Here is an 11,502-nt window from a genome sequence, read left to right on the forward strand (position 1 = left end):
TCTAGGTCAACGGAAATATTTTCAGCACACAGTGTCAATTTAAATTGTTTTAAATGTGAATACCACACAATGGTTACAGTTCCAAATGCTCCCAATTATCTGGAGTATGTAATCTATTTGTATGACATCCCCAATTGGGATATGTTGTGAGATTGGATGTAGTGTGGAAGGGAAGGAGATGGGTTGGATAGTGCCTGGCTATTCACATCTGAATGGTGGTTTTTCACCTGGACTATACTGTGAGAATCAACCACTGGAACTTGCCGCATACAGTAAAATTAAGACATGACGCCATGTTGTTCTTTTTTTAAAATATTTTTAATTTATTCTTCAATAAAAACAAAAATTTAGAAAAAAGTGTTGAAAACACGGGTTGAAAATTCTTGTAGCAACTACTCGCATTATAAATGTTTCAATTCGCTGCTATTTGTAAAGAGTTCTAAGGCGAATAAATAAATGCTTAACCTATATACATTAATGTTTTTAATAACCTTTGAAACATAAAAGTATGCCGGCGTTAGATTTATTTAGCATAATTACTTTTAAAACGCGAAAGTTTTTATACAAACGATCTGAAAATGGTAAAATTTCAACAGAACATCAAGAATTTTAATTACGCCGAGGGCGGGTATTCTCGGGTGAGAAAAATATTTGAATATTTAAAATTTTAGAAAAGATACATCAAAACATTCTAAATTGTGTTTTATCGAGAATGCATAAATAAATTTCCAATTCTCTTGCTCTCTTCCCGTTTTCGGAACAATCGATTTCCGAAGGCGCCGGCGCGGGCGCCGGTTCAATTCCCGTCGGCGGCATTTATTTTTACTCGGGAGATATTTTCAATTTGTATGGATATTTCAGGCCACTACTTATTGCTTATAATAATTTGTTATGCATAAAAAACTTGTCTTATAAACAGTAGTTAATTTAAAATATTTCACCAACAAATGTAGATATAATATTTCTCGACGCCATCTAGTCGAAAATTTAGAACTTACAAAGCATTTCCTACAAAATAAAGTTGGTTTTCTACAGGTGAAAAAATATAATAAGCAGTAATTTTTTATTGTAGTACTAGTACATATTGAATTATTTGGAGTGTTGGAAATGAGCCGACGTAGCTCAGTGGTAATACCGAAAAAAATTGGCAAGTGTTCTACGGGGCAAAACAGTTTGGGAACCTCTGCTCTAATCTCTAAGATATGGAGATCAGTTCAATGAACAAATACGTGAACAATCAATATTAAGATTCTCATTTAGACTTAAGAAAATGTTACAAAATATAAATAAAATAAAAAATTAATAACATATAGGCTAAAGTTTAATAATTAAGAAAACGTTTTTTCGAATAAATTTAACACATGGTTTTCCAAAAACAGCAGTAATTAATTGTATGTGCACTAAATATTGGTAAAACAATAATACTTATTTTGATAGTTACAAGCTTATTGAATTCCTTCGCAGTAATCACGTCACGCTTTGGTAACCAATCGGAACGCGTGGCGCGTGCAATGGCGTGCATGCCACGCGTTCCGTATTAGCAAAACCATTAGGGCACAATTTTAATGGTAGCCCACCCTAATCGACTTTGTAATACTAATAATTACTATAATCATTGTACACACGTTTTTAAAACAAAATACTTTAAAAGATAGATTTGATTGAATAATTTGACGATAGAGGGACAGTTAAAATATTTCGTGAAAAGACTTCCAAAAGTTAATATAATAAAATAAAATTAATAAAAAAGGTACATTTAGTTCAAAATTAAAAAAATAATAAAAAAAAAACTAAAAGAAATATTTGGAGGCGCCGGGTATCGATCCCGGTACCTCTCACATGCTAAGCGAGCGCTCTACCATCTGAGCTACGCCCCCAGATGCAGCTTTGCACAAATTACCAGTATTAATACTTTTGAAGCATTTTGCGGAGAGAATGGCTAAATCTTTATTTATTTATTTATAAAGATAGAGATATACAAAATAAAGTACAAATTACGGAGCTTTGCCTGTACAACTAGGAAAGTTTCCCGTTCCAGGACAGACAAATTGACAGGTGTAGTTCATATTATTCTTTTAGAAATGTACATAATTGTATAACAAAAAAATCATTTTTCTCTGTAACTAAGTTTTGTAATGAAGAAAAAAAATATATATTTAAATTTTATTTTATTCTGAAATTAATATTTCGAATTACTTATTTCTTCTATGTAATTTATAATATGGCAAAACATAAACTAATGTGTTTGTTGCATACATGGACGATGAAATAAACAGTTTTGTTTCTAACTCAAAAACGCTAATTTCGGAGACTATGTAGTTGTAGTAATTATCTCGCTATATTATTTCTCAATCCCCAGTATTTAAATTTATGGTGAAGCTTAAAAATTCCCATATTGGAATTTTTAGGTTTCATTAGGTTTTTAAAGTTGGTTTGTTGTGTAAAATGAAAGCAAAGGAAAAACATTTAGTTGGAAATATATCGTGTTCATTCGTTTACGTCGGAAACGACAGCCATATTTCAGCATTTTCAAATCTACGGGTTTTCGTTTTTGAAACGTACGCTTTTCCAACAAAACGATTGCGCCTGTTCGAATATGTACGTAAATCATTAATGGCTGTCGGGTGACTGTTAAAAATCGGATAAGGGGCATTAGTGAACGGCTACCCACTTAATTAAAATAAGAGATTTTACCACTTATTTCACTCCGAAAAATCACAATTTCTCCTGCTTTTTTTTCTATATTAGCTCAATTTGATGAAAAAACACCAAAGATCTTAGAATTATTATCATTTAATATAAATCTATTCACCTTTATAAAAAAAATATATAATTTTAGGTAGGTAGCTAGAGAAAATTATTTAACTAGATCAGCGATGGTTAAACTTTCATTCGAAAATCAACAACATTTTATTTTTGTTACGCAATAATGCTGTAAGTGAATTTCTTTTTAGTATGTGACACATAAACACAATTGTTGGAATAAGTTTTTGTGAATAGTATAAAATATAATATTAAAGAAGTGTACGGACGTGCCGCTGATAACTTATTTTTCGTAGCATCAATTATTTCTGTTAGTTACATCCGAAAGATAATGGTTGCAATGTTGTTCGAATTAAAATTATTTCATTTTTCTGTGTTAAATTCACACAATATTACATTATTACACGGGTATTTCTTATGTAATAGTTATTGGAAATTAATTTATTGGAAACATGGATAGTTTTGGTATATTAATTCCACACAAATCTACCCCTATAACCCTCTGTGTTATTTCCATAATGGATTATCGAAATCACTAATTTCAATCTGCTTAAAACGTTTGTTAGGCAAAGGGATGCCTCACCACAGCCATAATACAACAAACTAATTGCACAAATTCCTAACCATCAAACTACCCTAAAAGGTATTTCATTTAACGCGGTTAAACTAACCCCGTTTTGCAGACAAAACATTATTGGATATTCCAAATAGGTACTCGAATACTTCAAATCGACGCAAAGATCGGATTTTACGCAATATTATATGTATTTTGTCGGTATTTTGAGAACACTTTGTAGGTGTTTATTGCCCTTTTTCGTTTATAGGCGTTGGATGAAATTGAATTGAGGAATTTCATATTGCAAGTGACGGCTATCCATAACATTTTGGTGATTACATTATAGATTCATTAATAAAAATGCTTTGCGAAACCTGATCTCTCGGCTCGATTTTGAATTGAATAAACAGAAAAACCATATCATGCCAAATAATCAAATAAACAAATAATATTTATCAAAGAACAAGTTTCAAAGGTATTGGAAAAACATTGGTAAAACTTTGGTGAAACTACCGTAAACCATCGACCAATCCACGCTGTAGACTCAATAACTTTACTGAATAAGATTTCAACTCAAAGCCATTGTTCCTCTTCAGATTGTTTTTATTTTTTACAATAAAAATTCAAAATATCTTACGTCGTTTAAAGATATTAAACCTAAGTATTTGATTGTTTTCTAAAGTTTTGCACATCAAATTGTGTCTAAACTGGCAGAAACACAAATTATAATCATGTTTTATTCTAACGTCGATGGCAGATGTCTGTGTCATTGCGTCATTATTCATCATGAAAATAAAATTAAAGTTTTTATTGTTCGGTCCTAAATACATTTTTATAATTGTTTTGGATCTTATCTCAAGTTCTTCATTTTTGCAAGTTTTCAATCAAAATGAAGAGTAGTGTCAGGTTTTTTATACACAATAATGCTTTATTTGCTATTATACCTACCCATCAGAATGTACAATGTACATTCTGTACTTATATTCATGAAAGAATCAGAGAAAATGTGTTTGATTGATAAGAAGGTAAGTGAATATGCAATATTGAATTTAAAAAAACTCTAAATTCACTGAACTTCATCGGTTGCCAAGAATAATAATGATGAGGGGGACAAATCCGAGTAGTGTTGCTAAAGCGCGGAATAACTTAAAATGAGATTATCGGTAACATAGGTTAAATGAATTGAATCCCGCAACGAAGCCAAAGAACAAACATTCGTTTTTATAATGGAGACGATTAATCTTAATCATTTCGGTGAAAAATAAATAATGGTTCTATTCAAATACATTTTTGCGGGATTAGTTGGATTATATTAGCGCCCCTGAGGTGATATTTCGCAAAAGCGGCGCTATAAAAATCATCCAATAAATAAATAAATAAATATTACAGTAAAAATTGCAATTTTTTAAAATAAGTGTTTGTGAAACGCGCTTTACAGAACCATTATTTAAATATAGTATAAGTTACTTCTCCGATATTTTTTCTAAGTGCCTGCCAACTTTTAGAAAAGATTATAAAACATGGTGACATTCTTTTTTACGCTGTTCGCTGCGAGTTCGAAAAATTCGTCATAAACGGTCAATTTCAAACATCTGTTTTATCTCGCGATTATATTTCACACAATATTACAAGTATATTAAAGTTCTGAGTGTGATGTTTCATAAATAGGATTGTGTTTCGTAAATCCGTGGCCAGAGAACATAATATTATACGTTATTCATTAAATCATTACTTAATTTAATTGGATAAATATTTACCTTCTAGGAAAACCACCTCTATCAGACAATTCCTGTTTCAATTTGGTATGTTAGAATGGTGCAATGACAGGCGACTGTGTAGACTGATTTCATGCTTTGATTTCTGTTAGGAACATTTTTTTCATCGTGAATCTATGCATTCCCTCTACGAAAGGGAATAAAAATAAATTTTAACATAAAAACAAATATCTGCTGGTCATTGTTATTCAAGTAATTTAACATTAAATTTAACCTTGTAAAATTTCTGTAATATCAGAATGTATGACAAAATAATATTATTTGAGTTCACCATAATGTTCTCTTATCTTATCTCAGTTGAATGCCGTTACTGATATTTATACAAATAATGTGACTGCCGAGAATGTATTTTATATTATTTTGGATGTTGACATTTACAACGTCTCCAAATCCCAAACCATTTTGTTATGTGCCTTTTTTATTGGATTGTATGAAGAGTGTCATTATTTTTATGCAGTTATTTTTGTGAATGGGTAGATTATTTATACATTTTTTTATTTGCGTCCGTTTAAAACGCTTTTACATAATATATAAATTTACGTAGTTTATAGAATATACTCATATACAGTGCAGTAGAGTATGCCTGATATAAACACGTATAAAATATTTACAAGAAAGTAAATATAACATTTTATGGGAACATCTTTACCTTTAGCCATTGAACCAATGCCCTTATGAACATCCTGAGTTTCACCAATAAATAGGCTCCACCCAAACTTGAGCCAAACGGCGCCTGGCGCGAGTAATTTTTTTTTTATGCACTTTGTCAATACCAATAGACGCCTAGGTAGGTGATCACTGAAATCAATAATATACGGATGATTTGTATTTTTGTGTAGCGCCGTTTGTGTGAAAAATAATGTCAAAGGCGATGTGTCGAGACTGTTACTTGATAATTGCGCCCATATTTATAAGAATTCAATATGATGAAATAATGTAATAAGTTCTCAATACAAACATTATGATGAATTGTTTGTTTGCGTGTGTACAAACGGAATATGAATAAATAGATTTGTCAGTATAAAAACTCAGTTCTTTAAAGAAAGGCATATAAATACTATATTTTACCGGTGATTCAAGCCAATATTGTATTTGTATGTCTCTTTTGAATGAGTTGAGTTTGTATTCGGACAAAACAATTTATCTATATTCATATTGTGTATGTAGGGTCGCAAACAAATAATTCACCAGCATCACTTGAAAAAAGTGTTTTTCGTAATATAATTAAATTAGCGTTATCTTTGAAAGATACGATTATGTCTTCTTTTAAGTTTGCCCTTAAACAACGATTATAAAAGCAAGTTGAATGTTTAGGTTTAAATAATAAAAAAGCGTAGTTTGCTTTGTCATTTTTATTTATTACCGAAAATATATTCCACTTGAAATATAATACATTAACTGTCCAATTATGAAGAATTTCCCATTTTAGGACAGCCATTAACTTAATATCATCCAATTTTTTTGCTCCCTAATCCGTATTTTTTTAATATTTATTTTCATATCGGTTTTATATATTAAAATATGAACAATAAAGTGGTATTAAAAACATAATTATTTTATTTTAATTATTATAATCATATTTTTTTAGTTCACATGATAAAAATTTGGCAACGCTGATGGGACCGTTTAACTGTCGAAGATTCAAAATGGTGCTAATGCGGGATAAAGTATAATGATGCGGGTTAAGGTATCTCAAACTAGGTTCCCACATTCAAAATATAGTAGTATGTTACTAGGTACACTGTAGAATCTGATAATGTAATAATAATTACGAGATATAGAAATAGTCAGGGCCGGTTTTGTGCAAGCGCAATTGGAACAGTCCGCTCCAGGCGCCGACTTGCCAAGGAGCCAAGGGGCCAAGGAGCTGATAATATTTAATTATTGGACAATTTGTATAGCGCCGCTTTTGTGTGATATCACCTCAGGGGCGCTTTACAGTTGATGCAAGTATGTGCCCATGGGGTTTTCTACCGGTGCCAAGCGCCGTTGAACTAGGAAATATCGTTGTTTGTAGCAGTAATTTTAAAAACATGACCACTGAATGAGTTTGCCAAATCATTATTTTCAAGGTTCTATTTTTTACAGCGCCTTTAAGGTGATTTTTCACAAAAACGGGGTTACACAAATCATAAAAATATTATTATTATTTATTATAGCTCTATGTACTGAAATTGAAATAACACAAAACAGCTCTATTCAAATGTTATAATATTGGCATTACATATTGTTATTATTAACACGAACGATATAATGACATAAAAATATTGAATATCACAAATTCCCAGAAAATACCATCACTTATTATTTCAACAATATTTCTTTTTTCTTGTCTTTTCCATGCACGAAGCATCCGAGTTCCCTGCTTTGGAGTTTGAAGGGGATTTGTGAACAGTGAACACGTGTTAAATGGTTATTGGTGTTTAAAAATTCGAATACGAAAAAAGAGCACATTCTTTATTATCTTTTAACATGTGGTACTGCTTGACTCAATACGTCGATGGGTGTTTATCGTTATAGCTTGCACTGTTTATCGCATTGGCAAATATGTATACGGATAGGATTTATTTTTAGAGACAGTCATATTTATGTTAATAAAAAAACTGTAGAGAGTCGCACGATATCATGCTTTTCAAATAATCTACCATACGATCTGACCCTTTGTAGATAGAAAATAAACAAACAATTAAAAAACATACTCATTTATAGTCGAGGCAAGAGAGGTTTAAACTTGTTGTAGTCAAGATGTTGGTTTTTGCATAGTCATTTAAAAAAATATATTCCATTTTATCAGACTATAATAATGTATTTCTCTAAAAAATTCAGTGTTCTGTTCTGTGTAACGTAATAAGACCAAGAATATTTAGCTAAGGAGTACATTATAACAAAAGTTATAATGTATTCCTTGGAGCCCTATTTTCCAAAGGGAACCAATTTATCAACTTCTCAAATCGATAAAAAAGTTTCATAATATTTTATTAACTAGTTTATTACATTATTTATATTACTCGAACTTTGTATAGTATTTTTAATTTTATATCCTTAGAAAAATTAAAATTAGATCTCATATTTTTCCAGATAGGTTCCGAAAATAATGTAAAAAACTATTTTCTAGTGAAATAGTGAACCTACACGTTTAAAAAATATATATCAATGGAATAGTGAGAAAATGTTTAAAGTAAAATATTTACTTGCATATTAGTTTACATAAAATTAAACACGAAGAAAAGCAATGAAATAATGTTTATATCGATGTTCACATATTCAAACATTTATTCACTTAAACATTTCGAGAAATGCGTTACCAAATATGTAACTAACTACGATTAAATGATGCGATTCCACATAACCTAACCTAACCTAACTACGAATAAAGGATGCAATTCCACATAGCTGTCTTGGTTCATAATTCTCACTTCATTCAGAATTTTAATAGACATATGAATATTCCTATGAATTAAATATTATTAAATTCCTATGTCTGTGCCGTCTTCTCACTCTTCTGTTCGTCAGACCGACTTTTGGCGTGACCATAGACATTCAAATTGATGGCCAGCCAATCGGAAAAGGGGAACAAAACCAAGTTGTGATGAACGCGTGAGGTGGCGTGACCGTCTGCCTTTTAGTGAATTGTCAATTAATGAATCTGACAGTATACAGGCAACTCGTATTGTAATAATCACTATTTAGTCTTCGAAAATAAAAGCTGCTCGCGAATTGCTAGTCCTTTCTTACAATGGCGCGCAAATTTCGTAGTTTATTCAAAGCATTCTCAAACCCTCCTGGTGCCAAAAATATGGTCATGTCGTTTACCTCAAACTCTTCGAAATGATACCCAGGTTTCGTATTTGGGTAAATCTAGGGTAAAATACAAGAATTTGATTCCACCTTTTTCTTCCCAACTTTTTCCATTAATTTGCGAAACTTACTTCAATATTCTCCCGAGACATATTTTTCCTTCAATTTGATGTCAGAACAACGAGTTAAGAGTAGAATTGCGCAAAACATAATTGTATTGATTTAAACGATATACCTTTCGTTGATAGAATAATTTATTAATAATAATTGGATAACTTCCATAGCGCCCTTTTTGTGAAAAATCATTTCAAGAGATCCGTACAAATATTATGAGTAAACATTTAAAAAAAAATTATTAGTAAAAAAAGATACACGAATTACATTACACAGTATAATACAGTTTTTAATTACATAATATAATATAAGTATTTGGTTACCCCCATAAATAAGCAAGGCTTGTGTGTATGAGGGGTGTATGCACTTGAAGATTAAATTTTGTACTTACATGTAGGATAATTAGCATGTGTATTAATAAATGATATACACTATCGTTGAGAAAGCTCATCATGAATGATTACTTATCTTATATTCGTTCATTTAAAATCTCACTATTAATTAATCAATTCACTTTATTAGCATCTTCAAGGCAAGCACATGAAATATTTATAACACATTATTTTGAAAGAAATCTAAGATATTTAGTATTAATTCGCCTAGCATCCTTGAGGTGATTAGTACAAAAACGGATTTATACCAATTGATTTATACAGTTATTATTATCCCCACAGTTTTAAATTCCTTGTGCTTTCATTTACGACAAAGCAACATGGCGACGTACGTACAATTTCCGAACAGGCGACCATTCGAGCTTTCGGAATTCGGATCGGTTCATTTGAAAATTTAGTTTCGCTTCGAGCGCCGCACGAAATGGGTGTTTAGTGTTTGCGCGCGCGCGCATGTACTCAAAATCTATTGTTTTCCCTCGCGTTATTTAATAACTTAGCATAAACATGAACCAATTGCAGCCAAGTTTGCGCATTTCCGCTTTATTTTGAGTTAATAACAGTTTTGTAACGAAAAACATAAGTTTTAGGCCACGTGTGAGAAGCTCGCTCCTATTTCCGTGCTGCCAATATTCTCATCTCATTTCTGCGTTTCAAGGACGCTGTGAAAATGTTTTGCGACCGCCATTTTTTTGCTTCCGCGTATGATTAGTGAATAATAAAATTACTATTATTCATTTTTGTAAAAAACGAATAAAATTCTAGCATATATTTTCACATTATTTCCATTTTGTATCATTAAATTCAATACATAGTAAACATAATTTTATGGCAATGCAAAAACACCACGTGTTTATGAAAGTTGCCCGAGATTTTAACGGTCTTTTAGTAACCAAAAATTAACTTTCTTCCATGTCTTTTGCCTTTATTTCGTTACGACATTGATGTATTTTATTTTCTTATTTGATATACTGCTTTAATAAGAGCATAGCGCTCTCCATTTATCTGCATTTTGTCAAGATTAGGGGGGCTAGAGAAAAAAGCGGCAAACAAGTATTTTTTCTACCTAATAATGCTGTGGTTTATAATGATTTGTATGTCAAAGGTCAAATTAATAAACGGCGTTCATCTGTTCGTAGATAAACTTGCATGGAGACATTTAATTCTGCCTTTGTCAATCTATTTAAGTGCTTATAAATAATTTGTTCGAGAAATAAAAGAAATTGGCCTGCGAGGCCGATGATACATCGGCGTGACAACATACCCAATAAAGATGTGAGTACAAACAATTAAATTAGCATTTTTAACCTAACTAATACTATTTATTATCTGATGTAAAAAAAAATCGATAAATATCCAGAGGCGCGCCTCACCCGATAAAAAAACACACTAAATTTCTAAGGCTAGTTTTTTTGTTTTAATATCAAAACCTAGAACCTACTTTCCAAAATAGGTTATTAGATGCTTAGTTTGGGTATTATTAAAATAAAAACTAACCTAAAAAACCAATCGTCATTATGTCACATCGATAGAAAATGGTCGCGATATGAATACGAAGAGTTTGTCAAATATTAATGAAAATGAATTATTTTGCCAGTAATTACTTGCCTTACCTCCACACTTTAGTTTATTAGGTTTTTATTTTGGATTAATTGAGTAATTTATGGGTATTGGATGAAACTAAACATTCGCAAGTGTCACTTCGTACAAAAAGGCGGCAAAGGGGTCGTTTTATGATCGAATAGAACTGGAATTACAATGCATCTTTTTAACATCTATCCCGACGTAAATTTTTGTTTCTTGTATTTATTAAGTTAAAACGAAATGTAATTTCCATAATCTGCGCCTATGGTGATTTTCTCACGAAAATGGCGTTATACAAATAATCCAATCTTAATTATTAGTATTAAAGTGCTGCGATAAGGTTATTATTTACCCGAATTTAAATGAAAAATTCCAATAATGTTTCTTATCGGTTTCGTGGTCTACCAAGCGTTTAAATGCAACATTGCAGCTAATTTTTTTTTTTTTTTTTTTTTTTTTTTCTTTATTCATGAAATATTAATGTGTACAGTTTTTACATGCTTTTCGACTACCACACTAGACA

General features: G+C 31.1%; 1 non-coding gene across 1 annotated transcript; it reads right to left on the reverse strand.

Moving 5' to 3' along the window:
* Window positions 1–1,804: 1,804 nt before the first annotated feature.
* Window positions 1,805–1,877, reverse strand: TRNAA-AGC (transfer RNA alanine (anticodon AGC)). Its single transcript has one exon. It is a non-coding gene; the product is annotated as a tRNA-Ala (tRNA).
* Window positions 1,878–11,502: the final 9,625 nt, after the last annotated feature.

The sequence above is a fragment of the Hesperophylax consimilis genome, chromosome 27, assembly GCF_061612785.1.
Source record: "Hesperophylax consimilis isolate HC1 chromosome 27, BYU_Hcon_1.0, whole genome shotgun sequence".
NCBI classification, from domain to species: Eukaryota; Metazoa; Arthropoda; class Insecta; order Trichoptera; family Limnephilidae; genus Hesperophylax; species Hesperophylax consimilis.